Source organism: Triturus cristatus, chromosome 7, assembly GCF_964204655.1.
Source record: "Triturus cristatus chromosome 7, aTriCri1.1, whole genome shotgun sequence".
In the NCBI taxonomy this organism is placed as follows: domain Eukaryota; kingdom Metazoa; phylum Chordata; class Amphibia; order Caudata; family Salamandridae; genus Triturus; species Triturus cristatus.
This window is the reverse complement of record NC_140590.1, coordinates 1,518,640,916-1,518,658,714: the sequence shown is the minus strand read 5'-3', so window position 1 is coordinate 1,518,658,714 and position 17,799 is coordinate 1,518,640,916.

Genomic DNA, 17,799 nt, shown 5'->3' with positions numbered 1-17,799 from the left:
TCCTTCAGTGCCTGATTTTCCTCCACTGAGAGATTGAATTTGATTCTATTTTGGGGAGTGGGGTGTTCTTGAATTTTATTTAGACCTTCAGTAACTCTCTCCCTGAAGCGGTCTATTTATGGGGTGTGTCCCTACTGGAATGAATTTAGATAGAGGCACTGTCAATTTGCATATTTTCTGAGACGTCTAATTCAGCTCTCAATCCATCCACCATAATTGGCGTTTTGTCCTGTAGTGACATCATAAGCTGTGCAAATCTGAAACAGTAAGAGTAGGTGGTGTATAATCCCCCATACTTATCACAGGATTCCGAAGAAAGTGGTCTTTCAGTTTTAATATTCTAGTAAATGTATCCAAATCAACAAAAATATCAGTGTCATTTCCAAATTGGGTGGGGCAAAATAACGCATTGTATTTATGTATTTTTACGTTTGAATGTATTTACCATAGGGTGACTACTTAGAGCTTAGACTGGGGGTACTGTTGTTTCCGGACCCTTGTAACATACTTGTGCTGCCACACTTGCTATGAAAATTAGGTTTCCATTCTTCCTATAATAGTTAGATTGGGAGTCTTTCAATTTCCCTATCGGGTTCTCTCTTTTCTAAAAATAATTTCTCATCTCTAAAAAGAATTTTGTCATCGCTAAACCTGACCCTAAAATTTAATTTTGGGTTTGTTACGTCTCTTTTTTAGGTCATTATGGATTCATATGGCATACTTTTCCTGTATATATGTATATACTGTTGAAGTGGATTAGCTCACTCGCATAATGAGTGTATAATAGGTACCAATTACCAGCTAGATATTCTTTGTGTGTCATATTCCTTTTATAACGCGCGGCATCTCATAGGGGTGTATTTCTTCTTATGTTCTCTCTTGATACCTGGGGCTTACCCGACGAATATTGGACCATTCCAAAATGGCCACCGGTCTCAACAGTTGGCTATTTTATCATTTCTATTAAAACAATGGGATACATGAAGTGCCATTTGTTATTAAACTTTACTGGCAATAAGGGACGTTTTTTGAAGAAAGCACACGAGAATTAAACATTATAAAAGTTTCTGGTTCTGCATATAGATTAGTCACTTATACACTTTGACTTACATTGGTCTGATAATTACACATTTCTGTATATAATAATTCTCTCTTAGTGATACAAATTATGCTGGATAAAACGGAAAACACATTCTCTTCCTGCCCACATGGCTGCTGAACAACTTTAAACCATGTATTATATTCATACTCTTACTTCTCATTACCATCTTAAGATGGCTGCCGGATATTAAACTACCAGTTTCGATTATTTTTTTTTTTTTAGCCTAGCCCACGCCAGCCTAAGCTGTGCCATGTCTAGGCTGCCTCCGCGTGCTATTTAAATGAGGCGGCGTTTTGGATTTTCTACGACCGTCCTCATCCAACAGGAAGTGCTTTTGCTCATTTGGACCGTTGCCGTATCAGTAAGGAGGATCTCTGTTTGGGGGACTTGGGCAAATTTGGTATTCAACCACTCAAACTTGGAAATTACATGCTGTTCATTTGTCCACTGCGCATTATGTGCTGCAGCATCTGTCTGGGGGTCGACTTAGTCTATTCCTGATTCTCACTATCTATGTTGCACTTCTTGGGTAAAGTTTTATTTATTTTCAAAGGGGGTGCCTTGTTATAACCACGATCTATTTTTCTCAGTCTTTATGAAGGCTTATTAACTGGGATCACATTGGGAATACATATTTTTGTGGATCTGTGGATGTGGAATGTGACTATGTAATGATCCCTAGGTCGCCGACAGCTTCCACTAGATCCTATATTCTACACAGATTTTTGTATTGCTCTCCACAGTTATTTCACGCTGTTCAAGGCAGGCAATTGTGTTATTTGTTGCGCTCACCTAGGGAAAAATATATTAAACTATGGGCAATCATCATTAACATTATTCCACCTTTTCTCAACTCATACGCTATAATCCTTTTCACAGGCTTACCAGGTGAATTTTCCCGTTATCCTTGGCACACTCACTGCAGTTTGGCCACAGAAATGGTTTAACAGTGTACTATCATAACTCTGTGTCTCAACGTGGATATTATTGAAGCACTTCCTTCAGGATTCTAGTAAGTCACTATTTGACTGCAATTTGGGGTAGATTTACACGGTCGCCCTTGTTAGAACATAAGGTCATTTCCTTCTCTCTCTCTCCTGATATAGCTTCTGCGGAAATTACCTTGGCTATTTGGTATCCATCCACCAAGGACACTCCATTGCTGATAGTGCCCAATCTCTCATCTCCATGGTGGGTTCAATTTAATATATTTAATATATAATACATGTATAGGTCACGTACTAGGTCTAAGATTATGTTATAATACATGGTTGTTGTACTTGGGCTGCCCTATAAGTGCATACTTGTATTCACTTAGCCTGGACTTGTATGATATTAGATTTTCCACCACGGTATATAACTCGTATATTCTTGGGTCTGATATTCTTACCATATTGTTTGTGCCCTGGGATAAATAGACTATGGCACTACCACTTCTCTCTTTTTATTCTCTTCTGTTCTCTCTTGCTACTCTCTCTGCGTTAGACACTCGTCCTTTTCTTTCTGATTTTGCTCCCATTCCTCATTTCCGTTCTGCGTATGTATACAGATTCTATATATGGGACGATACACACTTTGCTGTTTTGTATATACTTGTATAGTAAGGTTGCTGTTATTCATAATGTTAGTTAAATTGTCATGTATTGTAGATTCACTGAATCTGTGGTTTTGTCATTGGAATGTAAGTTATGTACATAGTAGTCCTGTCTAAAAGGAGTTATATGTTATATTACTAATATGCAGTGTTTGTCTGATATATGTATATGTATGTTTATATTTATGTCTGTTATATTTACAGCCCTGAAGAAGTCCTTTACTGGACACAACGCGTCGGCTGTGTTCTTTTAAACAAGAATTTGTGTGAATAAAAGAAGAAACTAAAACACTTAATGACTATAGACCAGTTATTTCTTGTCTTACTTACTTAGTGGTGCACCTTTGCTTTTTTTGAAATCTGTTATAATCCATTATTGGATTGCACTGCGTCAGTGGGTGTATTAAGTGTGCACACATGTACTATGGGGAACTCCCATTTAACATATCTTAACCAGGGATAACAGGTCAGGTGCTAAGTCTTTACAGGGTACACTGTCAACCGGTTGTTGAATACGTTTTTCAGTGAGTGGCTACAACAGCATTAAGATGCCAAAAACCAAGCTGCCAAACACTGGCCTGGAAAAATTGCAGCCAAAATCAGAGCCGCCAAAAATAGGAGGGCCGAAGGCAAAAAGTTAGGGGAGAACCACAACAAAGATACCACGTCCAACAAGCAAATAACCAACCTCCCAAACAAGCCATCTCAGCTGTTACTACTAATTAAGGGGAAACACATCTGACTACCTTGCAATATAAGAAGCCAATCACTATTATAATATTCCCAAATAAAAAGTAGGTGGCGGCTGGTGTCTATACATCCCAAAATCTAACATTATCCTCCTTGCAGTGGGTTGTCGTGTAGCTTTTGAATTATAACAGAGGACTTCTTACAGGCTGCCCCAGGCAAAATGATCTCTTACCAGTCTCTTAACCTCTCTTTTCTGGATACCTCTATCTCTCACTGTCACTCTATCCAGTAATATCTTAGCAATTCTTTGGAACCCTGGGCAAAACATTACAGTTATTTATGTGTGACATTTTCTGAGAGTTTAATATCTGTAAGATGACTCAAGTACACATGAATCATGCCAAAGTTCTTCTGAATATGTTTTAAAGCAGATTAAATACGCCCAACAACTTGTCAGACAAGAACCCATGGACTGAGCCTTTGTGACTAAACCAAGATTTTTAAATAAATATTATATTTAGGCAATGCATAACATGCCAAAGAGCTCTGGCAGACAACTCCGACACAGGACAGCAGTATTCTGTTAAGATATTAGTGACAAGTGACAATAACAGCATTAGGTTGACCATCAAAAGAAATGTACCACATTAGAAAGATCCGACAAAATGTTAGCCGCCAAATACTGAGCCGCCGTATACTGTGCCTTCATATACTGTGCTGCCCAATACTGAGCCACCAAATACTGAGCTGCAGAACACAGCCACCAAAAAATGGAGTCGCTAAATAAAGCATGGTTGAAGGCTAAAATGTAGAGGAGAACCATGCCAAAGATGCCAGGTCTAACAGGCCAAAAATAACCCCCCCCCCCCCCCCCCAACTACTCCAAAAATCAAGCTATCTCAGCTGGTTGTAGTAATAAAGAGGCAATACATGTGACTACCTTGGAATATAATAAGTCTAATACTATCATAATATACCCAAATTAAGAGGCTGTAGCAGCAGGTGTATGTGCCTCGGAAAAGCAAACACCGGCCTACTTGCTGAAGCTTGCCATGTAGCCTTTTTTATTTACAGTTCCAATTATGACATCGATGAAGCTTCAACTACGCCAGACTAATACCTCTTAATGGGCAGTTGCTCAAGCAGTCCTAGCTTGTAGGCTGCCTACAGGGAAAGTGATATTTCATCAGTTTCTTAATTTCCATTTTCAGGCTACCTCGACCTCTTGCTGTCGCTCTATCCACTGTCATCTTATCAATATTTTGGAAGCCTGGGGCAAGACATTGCAGTGATTTTTTTAGTCACATTTTCTGAAAGTTTAATATACAGTTCATTGGCCTTGAATTTGCAGATATTGAGTCATAAAATTCAGATTTTGAATTGGGGCAAAACTCCATAAAATGACATGTACACATGAATCATACTCAAGTCCTTTCCCAGGATCCTTATGAATATGTATCTTGAAGTTGCTTAAAGATGCTCAACACATTGTCAGACGCTATTGCCATTTTCTAAGCCCCTGCTACTAAACTTTTTTTAAAAATATATTTTTATTAGATTTTTTCACCATAAAACAATGTGGAAAAGACCATAAGCACTGAAAGACTTAACTCAAAGACAGGACAGAAGTATTCCGTTATAAAAATGGAGTTAAAGCTAGTGGCAATAACAGCATCAACATGCCCATCAAAAGAAATGCCAAATACCGCTCGCTGCCCACTGTCATCTTAAAAACACGGTAATGTCTTGCCCAGAGTTCCAAAAATGTGGTTACATTTTCTGAAAGATTGATATACAGTTCAATATGTGGGCTAGGCATGGGCAGAGGTCGCACTACGCAGAACTCCGTGGAGTAGGAAACAAATCCACCACGCTACTTGGAGTTTCACTGGTGGGAAGAGTTTCCCGGCACACCTGCTCACGTTGTGTTTTCTCATCATATGCAATGAAGGGCAAATCCTTGAGTTTCAAATCGTGCGCGAACAGCACCATGCGGTTCGCATGGGCACAGTCATCTTGATTTCTACTGTTAATGGTGCTGGGGCTGTTGTTTAATCCCTCTGTAATCTTTGTTATTATCTGGACTCCTAATTAATCTACCTCTCATTTTTATTTATTGTTTTTGTGTCTGATCTTTTTTAATTGTTTTTCATGACTTCGTTTTTTTGCATATTTTTCCATTTACATCCTTATTTTTTATTTTCTTACTTCACCTGTTTCAATATTACTTAACACACCCAGCGCCATGGCAGAGCAGGGCAACCAGTAGAGTGGCAGTGCCAGTCGCGCCCGAACAGCCAGCAGCATCTGCCTACCATGCGGGCGGCGCAGCTGCCCTGGTATTAAGGAGGTGGCAGCATTAGTTTTTGGGGGAACACCATCATCTCTATGCTGGCAGCAGGCCAGGCAGTGGGTACCCCCTGCAGCAGCATGGAGGGGAGGTGGTGCTCCACAAAAAAAACTAATGCTGCTACCTCCTTCATACCTGGGCAGCTGCACCACCTGTATGGTAGGCAGCTGCTGCTGGCTGTTCGTAGACAGCGCTCGGGGAGGGTGAGCCGGTGCATGCATCAAACCAGTCAGGTACAGCGCATCCTCCTCCAACATCTGATGCACTGCTGAGTAGACATTCTTGACCAGGAGCAGGACTTGCTTGACCTGCTCTGTATACAGAAATCAGTACTTCTGTTTGTTGTGTTGTTTATGTGCTGCAGTGCTAATTCTTTTTACCCAAATAGCATGTTGCTCATACTCCGAGGCAAGTTACGCTAAGTTTACATTAAGATTATTATGTGATCAAAGCTACCTAATCGTACTCCATTTTGGTGCTCACTTTAGCTGATTAATTAAGAAGCCATTTCAGACTCTACTGTCATCATAGTGATATCATTGAGTTAGTGCTCTCTGTGACTTTCTTTATGTAGCTTGTACAGTCGCAAGCTATTTCACAATGATGTGTAGTATGCATCTATGCATTGCAAAAAAGTGAGACTGAGTTGGTCCATTACAGGGGTGAGCAATGAGAATAGAATAAAAGAGCATTCATTCATTCCAATGCATTGGTTCCAAATGTAGTTTTTGTTAAGAAAATTTGGAATCGAGATTTCAGGATTCGCATGGCCAACTCAGCGATAGTCAATATCCTCAAAACTAGTATTATAGGCAGTCTGTTTTAGCTAAGTAAAATGTGACTGTGCTTGCAGGTCATCATTTTGTGGAGATTAACTGAATCACTAATTTATTTAAATTTTTTCCACCAAAGAAGGGCAAGAAGAGGGATGTTGCAGGATTGGGTCCGGAAGTAGCTGGTCAGGAAGCAATGACCACCAACACCACTGCCGAGGGCTCTGCTAACCTCAGGAAGTCCTATTTATTATCATTTCCCTAATGTTGGGTTTTATGATTGTTGTGGGCTTACGGTATAATCTTAGGATATTGGAATGTTGGTGCTGGCTTCCAGGTCAGGAGTTACTGCATGGAGCCTGGTGTTGCTGGTGAGAAATAAAGTTGGTCTGACACCCTTATCTGATGTCTTTCACATGGCGAGGATGGGATATGAACCCACGCATGCAACGCACAATGTGTTAGCTCTTTATCTCTGCCTACTATGCTACTTTTAGATTACGCCTTTTTCTTTTTTTTTTTTACACAGTTTTTTCCAACTCACCTATCCAATTTTAGTTTCATTCCGGTTATCTCTGCCTGCGTTTTTTGTTTCCTTATTTCACGTTTATTTTGTTAGCTGACCTTTTCTGGTCTCTAGTTCTCCTATCTTCTTCTTTTTTGGTAATCTTTCTCTCTACCCGCTATAGATTTTGGTACTGTAAGACTAAGAACACATTTTAGGTACTTTTCTGTCAACTGTTAGATTAGGAGCAAGAAAATGAAAGCCTTCACAACAAACATACATGGTGAGTATTATATAAAATACTAGCTTACTTAGGCCTGCAATCTTCACAGTAAAAAAGAGTGGCCATGGTCATGGACCTCCCTCCCCCAATGTTGTGCTGTGCAATTCATTTATACAGTATACCAGCATTTTCCATGACAGTGCAGCATGGCTGATAAGTAGAAAGTCTCATTGCATTTGCCAACCAATACCATATGCCTTTCGTTGATCATTATTCCACCCCATCATTGTGTTTCAATGACTGAGTCATCATGATAATCATAGGTTATAGTTCTGCCCCTCATTTACGTAAAGTATTTGGTTTGCTTTACTGCCTTGCTTGTCTAACATTGTCAACCAACAAAAAGCAGAGAGTGATATTGTTGTTAGAAGATACTGCTGTGCTAACCAAACTGTAGTGAAGCATGTATAGCGGTTGTATTTTTTTGATTGAAAAAACTAGGAGGAGGCATATTTGGCACAACAGCTTTAAGTTCTCCATCAAAAGAAATACACCACAATAGAAAGAATGAGTGCCAAAAACATAACTGCCAGAGCGCTGCCAAAGAATGAGCCGCCAAAGAGTAAGCTGCCAACAACTGCAGCGTGGAAGGCAAAAAGCACCTAACAGGCCAAAATACAACCCCCCCCCCAAAAAAAAAAGGAAATCAAGCCACAACAGCTGGTAGTAGTACTGAAAGTGCAACATATCTGACTAGCTTGGAATATAAGAAGTAAAGAACTATCACATTGTACCCAATTAAAGAGTAGATGGCAGCAGGTATCTATGCCTCCAAAAAGGTAATAGCAGCCGCCTTGCAGTGGCTTGAGTAACTTAAATATAAAATTCCAATTCTGACATTGCTGAAGCTTCAAGTGGCCAGAGGTATGAAGACCTGGACAGTTGCTCTGGGCATCCTACCTTCAAGGCTACCCACAGCAAAAGGGAGCTTTCATCACTTTCTTAATCTCTGTTTTCGGGCTCTCTCTCACTGTCGTCCAATCCACGGTCATCTTAATTCTTTGGAACCCTGAGCAAGACGTTGCATTGAATTTTGAGCAACGTTTTCTGATAGTTTCATGTACAGTTAATTATGTGAGCTTGAATTTGCAGATATGGGGTACAAAATTCAGATTTCGAACAGCGTCAAAATTCCCTAAGATATCAATTAACCCCTTTGATGCGCATGATGGAGCGGTTCCGTCATGCGCATCGGTTGCGCTGTGCGTATGATGGAACCGCTCCGTCATGGCCCAGCCCGCGCAATAGAACCTTCGGCACAGCGCGGTAATCCGCGCCGCGCTGAAGGGGTTAAAAATGAATCATAGGAAAGTCATTACCCAGGATTTTTATGAATATATTTCTTAAAGTGGCCTAAAGACGCCCAACACTTTGTCAGACAGGATCACCATTCTATAGCCTGTTTAACTAAACAAAGATTTTGAATAAATATTTTTCTTTCATTTTTTCAGCTCATAAAGCAACATGTGAAAGACCCATAAGCACTGGCAGGCTTAACTCAGACACAACAGCAGTAGTCTGTTAACAAAATAGAGGTACAGTTTGTGGCAATAACTGCCAATCAAAAGAATCGCACAATAAAAAGCAAACTGAAACCGGCCAGGCCAAAACCTAAGCTGCCAAAATCAGAGGCGCCAAACACAGGATGGTTGAAGGCAAAAAGTAAGGGGAGAACCATGCCAAAGATGAAAGGTTTAAACAGCCAAGAACCAACTGATCCAAAAACAACGAGCCATCATAGCTGGTAGTAGTAATGAAGTGGCAACACATCTGACAACCTTGGAATATAAAAAGCCATGAACTATTATGATGCATCCAAATAAAAAGTAGTTGGTGGCTGGTGCCCATACCTCCCAAAATCTAACACCATTCTCCTTGTAGTGGATTGTTTTGTAGCTTTTGAATTTACAGTTCTAGCCTGCCCCAAGTTAAAGTGATCTTTCACAAGTTTCTTAACCTCTCTTTTCAGGCTACGTGTATCTGTCACTCTTCCCACTGTCTTACCACTTTTTTGGGGGCCCTGGGCACAACACTACAGTGATTTTTGAGTGATGTTTTCTGAAAGTTTAATGTACAATTCAATATATGGGCTGAATTTGAAGATATTGAGCAAAGAAATTCAGATTTCGAATGGGGGAAAAATCCCATAAGATGACAAGTACACTGGAATCATTGAAAAGTCGCGACTTAGGATCCTAGTGAATATATGTCTTAAAGTGTATTGAAGACACCCATCACATTATTAGGCGAGATCACTATTCTCTAAGCCCATGTTACCAAACAAAGTTGTTTACAAGATCATAAGCTCTGGGAGCTTAGCTCCGAGATGGGACAGCAGTATTCTGTTAACAGAATAGAGGTTCAGTTACTAGTAGTAACAGCATGAAGATGTCCATCAAAAGAAATGCACCACAATGTAAAGAGCTGCCAAATAGGGAGCTGACAAATGGTGAGCTCACAAATAGGAGCCTCAAAAAGTGAGTTCACAAATGGTGAGCTCAGAACTAGTGAGCCGCTAGTTACTCAGAGCTGCCAGATATTCAGAGCAGCAATAGCCTCCGAACTACGCTACACCATCAACCGTTCCATTGAGACCGCCACCTTCCACGATGGCTGGAAGCATGCTGAGATCAACCCCCTGCTGAAAAAACTGTCTTCTGAACTGACAGACCTCAAGAGTTTCAGACCCCTCTCCCTGCTCCCCTTCCCAGCCAAGGTCACTGAGAAGGCCATCAACGCACGACTCTGAGTTAATAGAAGCCAACCATGTCCTGGACTCCTCTCAATCCGGCTTCCGAAGCAACCACAGCACCGACACTGCCTTCCTTGCCACCACAGATGATACCCGCTTCCTCCCCAACTGGGGAGAAACAGCCCTCATCCTCTTGGACCTCTCAGCCGCTTTCGAAACCATCTCCCACCGCACCCCAAGCATGAAAGTCCACGATGCCGGCATCAGCAACGAAGCCCTGAACTGGATCAGTCCCTTCCTCACCGGTAGAACACAGCGAGGCAGACTACCACTGTTCCTCTCAGAACCCACGGGGATCAGCTGCTAAGATCCCCAGGGCTCATCCCTGAGCCCCACCTTCTGCAACACCTACATGTCCAGCTCCTAACCATAGTCAGAAGACACTTACTCAACATAATCTACTAAGGTGACGACATCCAACTGATCCTCTCTCTCAGCAGCGAGTCCACAATCACCAGAAACAACTTTCACGACGGGATGAATGCTGTCACCACATGAATCAAAGACCGCTGCCTCAAGCTCAAATCGGACTAGACCGAAGTACTCTTCCAAGGTGGAGGTGTCGGGCCCCAGGATGACTCCGGGTGGTCCGCCGCTTTAGGAGCCCCCAACCCCACAGACCACGCACAAAACCTAGGCATCATATTGGACCCTTCGCTCATGATGAGCCACCAGATAAAAAAAAACTACCTCCTCATCATGCTTCCACACTCTTCACCTGTTTCCAAAGATCTTTGGGAGAATCCCCGTTGAGGCCAGAAAGACAGTCACCCATGCACTCATCCGCAGCAGACTCTACTACGGCAACGCACTATACGCAGGTGGCACCCAGAAACACCTCTGGAACCTACAGAATGCCACAGCCAGAAAGGTCCTCAACATCCCCCACATCTCCAAACACCTGTAAGAACTCCAGTAGCTCCAAGTCAGCAAAAGATTCAAGTTCAAGCTCCTCACACAAGTCCTTACCCATGATCCTTATGAATATATTTCTTCAAGTGGCTTAAAGTCACCCACCACATTGTCAATTGTGATCACCATTCTCTAAGCCTTTTTGAATAAACAAAGCTCAAAACATTTTTTAATTATATTTTTTTAGCACATGAACCAATGTATACGAGACCATAAGCACTGGCAGGCTCAACAAAGAGACAGAACAGCAGTATTTTGTTGAGAAACTAAAGGTACAGTTAGTGGCAATAACAGGATCCACATGCCCATCAAAAGAAATGCACAATAAAAAGCTGACAAAAAATGGCTAAACAAAAACTGAACAGTTAAATATTTTGCTGCCAAATACTGGGCTGACAAACATGGAGCCACAAAATTCTGAGCCACCAAAAAGAGACACGCTAAAAACAGCCGGTAACAACAGGATGTTCGTAGGCTACAAGTTAGGGAAGAACCATGCCGAAGATGCCAGGTGTAACAGACCAAGAATCGACCCCCTACCCCACTGATTAAAATAAGCTATCACTGCTGCTAATAGTAATGAAAAAGTAACATATCTGACTACCTTGGAAAATAAGATTTAAATATCTGTTATAATATACCAAAATAAAGAGTAGGTGGTGGCAGGAGTCTGTGCTTCCCAAAAGCAAACACCAGTCTCCATGCAGTGGCTTGTTGTGCAGCTTTTGAATTTACAGTTTCGACTCTGACACTGCTGAAGCTTCAAATATGCCAGAGGTTTGAAGTTATGGGCAGTTGTTCAAGTGGTCCTATCTTCAAGGCTACCCAAAGTAAAAGTGATCTTACATCAGTTTCTTGCCCTTTCTTTTTAGGCTACCTCGACTTCTCGCTCTATCCACTGTCATCTTATTTTTTTATCGAAGCCTAAGAGGACGTAGTTATTTTTTAGTGACTTTTTCTGAAAGTTTAATATGCAGTTCAATGTGGGGGCTTGAATTTACAGATATTGAGTAACAAAATTCAGATTTTGAATGGGGTCCAAATTTCATAAAATGACAAGCATACATGAATCATACCAAAGTCATTGCCCAGGATTCCTATGAATATGTGTCTTAAAGTCACTTAAAGATTGCCAACTACTGGTAAGGTGGGATCACATTTCTCCAAGGACATTTGACTAAACAAATTTAATTAAATAAATATTACATTTTAAGTGTTGGGAGGCTTAATGCAGATAGGAAAGCAGTATTCTGTCAATAAAATAGATGTAAAGTTAGCGGCAATAGCAGCTTCAAACGAAATGCACAAGAAAAAGCTGCCAAAACCAGGGCAAGCCAAAAACCAGCCGTGAAAAACAGGGCAAGCCAAAAACAGAGCAGCAAAAAACAGAGCAAGTCAAAAAGAGCCGCGAAAAACAGGGTAAGCCAAACACGGAGCCCCCAAACGCAGAGCCCCCAAACGCAGAGCCCCCAAACGCAGAGCCCCCAAACGCAGAGCCCCCAAACACAGAGCCCCCAAACACAGAGCCCCCAAACACAGAGCCCCCAAACACAGAGCCCCCAAACACAGAGCCCCCAAACGCAGAGCCCCCAAACGCAAAGCTGCCAAACAAGGACCTGTCAAACAAGGACCTGTCAAACAAGGACCTGTCAAACAAGGACCTGTCAAACAAGGACCTGTCAAACAAGGACCTGTCAAACAAGGACCTGTCAAACAAAGACCTGCCAAACAAGGAGCCAACCAAACACAGAGCCACCAAAAAGGGAGCCGCCAAAAACAGGATGGTTGAAGACCAAGAGTTAGTGGGGAATGCTTATAAAGATGCCAGGTCTAGCAGGCCCAGAACCAACCCCGCCACCCTACCAATTAAAACAAACCATCACAGCTAGTAGTAGTAATGGAGAGGTCACACATCTGACTGCCTTGTAATGTAGGATGTCAAGAACTGTCCTAATATATACAAATAAAGAGTAGGTGGTAACACATGTCTATGCCTCCGAAAAGCTAACACCAGCCTCCTTGCTGTGGCTTGTCATGTAGATTTTGAATCTGCGGCTTCAATACTGACATTGATGACGCTCCATGTGCGTCAGAGGTATTAAGGCATGGGCAGTCACTCAAGGTGTCAGCGTCCCAGTTTGGCAGGGCGTGCAATCAGGCATTGTACGAGGGGCCTGAAATAAAAGCCAGCTGGTGGGCTGTTTTTTTTTCCAGCCGCAGATAAGCTACATTTTACTGGGCCGGCTAGGCTGCTGTAACCTTAGAGCGAAGATCAGAGCTTGTTATAACTAAGTCTGAAGAATTGCTGGCTCGTTTTCTGGTGCAGTAGGTCAACCTGAGCAGGCACAGCATGTGGTGGGTCTCCTGCTGTCCCCATTCTCTCACGCTGACAGTGAGGCCACTGGGAGTGGCTGAGCTCTTTTTGAACGTCACAACCGTAGAAGGCAAAAGGTTTAGGGAGAACCGCACCAAGGATGCCAGGGGTAACCGGCCAAGAACCAACCCCCCCACAGACATACCCAAAAATAAACAAGCCATCACAGCTGGTAGTAGTAATGTGGGGGCAACAAATCTGACTACCATGGAGCATGAGAAGCCAGTTTAATATTATACCCCAAAAAAGAATAGGTGGAGACAGTTGTATGTACCTCACACAAGCTGACACCAACCTCCTTGCAGAGACTTCTCGTGTAGCTTTTGAATTTATACTTCTAATTTGGACATTGCTGAAGATTCAAGTACACCAGAGGCATTAAGGTATGTGCAGTTGCTCTAGGTGTCCTCCGTTTTAGGCTTCCCCCAGGAAAAGTTATCCTTCACCAGTTTCTTAACCTCTCCTTTCAGGCTACCTCTAACTCTCACTGTTGCTCGATCCTTTTTCATCCTATTGATTTTTTAGATACCTAGGCAATACATGCAGTGATTTTCTAGTGACATTTTCTGGAAGTTTATTGTACAGTTCAATATGTGGGCTTGAATTTGTAGTTATTGAGTAATAAAATTCTGATTTGAATGGGGAAACATTCCATAAGATGACACAAGTACACATGAATCATACTAAAGTCCTTACCCTGGATCCATATGAATATATTATGTTTTAATGTGGTTTAAAGACACCCAACCCCTTGTCAGACAAGATCACCATTCTATAAGCCAATTTCAGTAAACAAAATCTTTGAAATAAATATTTTTATTACATTTGATTTAGCACATAAACTGTGTACAAGACCATAAGCACTAGCAGGCTTACCTCTGAGATAGAACAGCAGTAATTTATGGTAAAAGAATAGGGGTTCAGTTAGTGGCCATAACAGCTTTATGATGTCCATCAAAAGTAATGAACTACAATAGAAGGGGCTGCCCAAAAAAAGGGCCATCACATAGTGGGCCGCCACATAGTGAGCCACCAAAAACAGGATGATTAAAGACCAAAAGTTAGCTTAGAAACCTGATAAAGATGCCTCTCTAACAGGCCCCCCCCCACCCCACCAAATAAAACAAACCATCACATCTGGTAGTAATAATAAACGGGCCACACATCTGAACACCTTGTAAAGTAAGGAGTCAAGAACTATCATAATATACCCAAATAAAGAGTAGGTGGTGGCACATATCTATGCTTCCCAAAAGCTAACACTAGCATTCTTGCTGTGGCTTGTCATGTAGATATTAACCCCTTCTATGCTCATGACGAGCTCAGCTCATCATGAGTCACAGTGGCGCTGTGCTCATGATGAGCTGATCTCGTTATAACGGCCGCGGCCCGCCCACGAGCGATAAATTCCCCGCCTCTGCAGGAGAATTAATCAGTGGGCGGGGTTGTGAAGAGCTGAGCTCGCCATGAGCACAGCGGCGCCGCCCCCCCGCACCTTGGGGGAATTACCCCCGCAGGGAAGGGGTTAAATTAGCAGTTTCAATTCTGTCATTGCTAAAGTTTCAAATGTGCCAGAGGTATGGAGACATGGGCAGTTGCTCAAGGAGTCAGTGTTGGATTGGCAGGCCTGGCAAACCGACATTGTCAGAGGCCTGGAGCAAAGGCCAGTTGGTGGGCCATTTTTTCCAGCAGTAGATGAAATTATATTTTACTGGCCCAGCTTGGCCCCAGGAGGTGATCTTAAAGGCTGCTGTTACCTTAGAGCATAGACCGTAGCTCGTTATAAACAAGTTTAGAGAATGGCTGGCTCATTGTGTTGAGCAGGAGGACAATGGGCCAAACTGAGCAGGCAGAGCAAGTGGTGGCTCTTCTCCTGTACCCAGTCTCTCACCCTGACAGTGAGACCACTGGGAGTGGCTGAGTTTTCTTTTAACATCACAGCCAGCACTTATTTACCTGGGGTGGAGTGAAAGGGGGCTGTTCAGTTCGAAAGAATAAATGTGATGGCCCTCTAAAAGTCTCTGCTTTGGTTTCTAGCTGCAGGCCTCTGCCACCTTATCTGGGAGGGAACTCCAGTTCACCACTAAGCGAAAATAAATATTGCAAGCAATCAAAATTAGCAAAAAGAAAAAGTTTTTGACAACACAAAATATTTTGGTCTTATTTTTTAAAACATTACTGTGAAAAATATCCATTCGGGGCGAAAATGACAAAGGGAATGGAACATCGACGTGGCAGGACAGTAACAAAATGGATTGAGTGGAGAGAATGTGGAGAGAGGCAAAAGGAAAAGTGAGACAGCAGAGTGGAGAAGAATGACAAAAATATGAGAGGAAGAAATCAAGTGAGGGAGAAAGGTAGAGGAGAGAGGATAAGCGTGCTAGATATGCAGACAGATGGAAGAAGTAAGGCGGAAGAGATTTGGGAAAAGTAATCCTAAAAGACAGTGGCGATATGTGCTGAAATTGTTAAAGATAAAGAGAAACCTGGAAAGCAAAAGTGGAGAAGAGGGAGAAAGAAAAGTGGTACATGATGTGGCAAAATGGAGAGAGCTGCCAACTTTGGAGTTTGAAAACCAGGTTGAGTCTCGGCATTGACTCAGCATTCTGAGAGTCTGGGCAGATCACTAAATAACCCAGTACCTTAAAAAATGAACGTGAACATGTAAAGCACTTCAATACCTGTGGGGTAGAGTGTGTGCTATATAAAACTACAAAAAGCGTGAATGGCAAAGGAAGTGATGGAGAGGAAATGAAAGCAAATTAGTGTGTTAAACATTTCTTGGTCTAAGAGAAAAAAGGAAGGATATTTACTACTCGTATGCATTATGTGAATTCTCTCCCTCAGTCTAGGGCTTAATTTAGAGGTTGTTGGCATTCCAGAAGGTTGTACTAAATGCACCAGTAGATTACAATCCATCAGTGGAATTTCCTTCATCAAAGAAATGAAAAGGTAAAGGAAATTCCACCTGTGGATTCTCCTTTGGCTTAAACCCTGCCTCGAGGCACATGAGGACATTGTTATTGTCTGCAGCAAAGTAATAAATGGGACACATAAGAAAATAACATTAAATGACGGGAGGAATAAGGGCCTGAGACATAATAAGTAAAGAAAGAACCCACAGGGGAGTCAGGAGTGGGAGATAGAGGGGGATTTGTAGACAGAATGATAGGAAAAGAAAGAGGGGAAATTTGAGAGACTGAATGAAGCATATAGTTGGAAAGAGATACCAAGAAGAGGAAAAGAAGTAGAGTGTAAGAAAAAAAGAAGATCTAGAGGGAGGGGCAAAAAGCGATCGGAAGAATGAGAAAGATGCCCACAGTTAGTATGAAAGGGGTATAGAGACAGAGAGAAAAGGGCATTTAGAGTGAATTCCTGTACCTTTTCCATATTCAGATCAAGTCTATAACCACAGTACAAAAGACATCAAGCACAAAGTTGTACGCAAGCCATGTCTTTGAGGATTGCAGAGAGGTTCCTCAGTAACAACTAAAAGAGGAAGACCCCTGGTTCCTTGAGGGTGAACAGAAGCCTCCAGACACAAATGATGAAGATGGTTCTCTGACTCATTGCCTAATATAATACAGGGATCTTTGAGGTGGGGATGACCGACAAAGGGTCCAATAGGTGACTAACACATTCAGGTGCCTAAAGAAGAGAAATGTATAGGCCTGAAGATCAGGCGAGGAGACCAACGGATGAGTTGCATTAAAATAATGGTGTGTCTAGTGGTGCATCTATGGCCAATGCTGCTGACCCCATGAGTTTAGAAAGTTTTATTTATCAGAGTGTTCTCTCAAAATTACTCCCGATACCATGCAAAGTTTAATGAAAGGTCATTATGCACAAATGTGAGTGACTTTTTCTTTCGATGCCCTGGCTTAATTGTGTTCCCAATCCGACCCTGCAATGGGTCCGACCTTCCAGGCTACCCACTGGAAAAGGGATATTTCATCAGATTCTTAACCTCTCTTTTCAGGCTACCTCCACTTATCATTGTTGCTCTCTGTCCGTTATCTTATCGATTTTCTTGAACCCTGGTCAAGATGTTGCAGTGATTGAGTGAAATGTTCCGAAAGTTCAATATACAATTCAATTTGTGGGCTTGAATTTGCAACTATTGACTAATAAAATTCTGATTTCCTATGGTGGAATATTACACACGATAACACAAGTATAAATGAATCATACCAAAGTCCTTTCCCAGGATCCTTACTGATAAATGTCTTCAAGTAGATTAAAGATGCCGGATAGCTTCTCAGACGGGATCACCATTCTCTAAGCCTATTTGACTAAACAAAGACGTAGAAGCCTGGCGCTGTACATACGATATCAAAGAAAGGTATAGTGTGCACATAGTCCTTGGAATCCCCAAAGGTATAGCAGAGGCTAAATTAGGTAAGTACTAACAGCTCTCTTTGTGGTAGTGTGGGCAAGCTGTTGGGCTTATCCAGAGGGCGTGTT